We start from the raw sequence: 1017 nt of genomic DNA on the forward strand, positions 1-1017 counted from the left end.
ACACCAGCACACTGATAAACAACAAGTCACAAGGTGAGAGAATATCCATGTTAGATACAGTAACTAGGGATTTATATCTTGAAAATACAAAAGATTCCTAGAAAACAGATTTAAGAAAGCAGCTGTAGAATTTGATTCTAGTTTTGACAGACATGGAAAATATGATGAAATGTTCCACTTTCCCTGCGATAAAGGAAATATAGATTGAAATTGCATGTTACTTAGACTTAAACTTAGGAAATACAGAATATATTATGTAACACAAAGAATTTGGTTAAGAAAAGGAATATTAACCCGTATTGTAAATTGGTATAAAGAATTTAAATGTTTGCTCATGCTATTGAGTTTCCAAAAATGTTCGTAATTTTCTTATTTATATCCAGTAAAAACATGCCATGGATAATATCATACATATGATTTTAACTCTAGTGTTATTTATGATAGTAATATGGTAATATAAATACACAATCAAAAGATAATGTTTGCGTAAAGTAATGAACAGCTTTGCCTTCAACAATCCAGTGAAATATTAATTAATCACATCCTTTCCCTATTTGATGTGTATTAATTTAGAAATTTGAAATGGTACCTAACATTCACAAAACTTTAAAGGTCATTTTAATTCCTGTTAATGTTTAAGAGAGATTGATGCCATGGGATATTAGGTAAACACAGTATTTTGAAATAACACTTAACATAACAAAATAGTTGCAATCTAATACTAAGTGACTAGAGGAGATTAATGCCTTTTGTATCTAGTAGCATGATCCTATGTGAATTGTGTATTACAGGACTTCAATTTTGTAAATATACAAGTAAATTTATTTGCAAAATTCAAATAATTCCTAAGCTGCATTCAGCATTAGGACAAAACACTGGACAGAGGGAACTCGAAGGAAGGTTTACTTTGGCTTGTGGTTTCAGAGGTGTGCAGTCTATCATAGCTGGAGAGCAAAGTGGAGGGTTCAGTCTGTAGCAGAGGCAACATGTAGTGTTGGCTGCTTACATGTCAATAGG

The sequence above is a fragment of the Mesocricetus auratus genome, unplaced genomic scaffold, assembly GCF_017639785.1.
Source record: "Mesocricetus auratus isolate SY011 unplaced genomic scaffold, BCM_Maur_2.0 Super-Scaffold_100009, whole genome shotgun sequence".
NCBI lineage: Eukaryota > Metazoa > Chordata > Mammalia > Rodentia > Cricetidae > Mesocricetus > Mesocricetus auratus.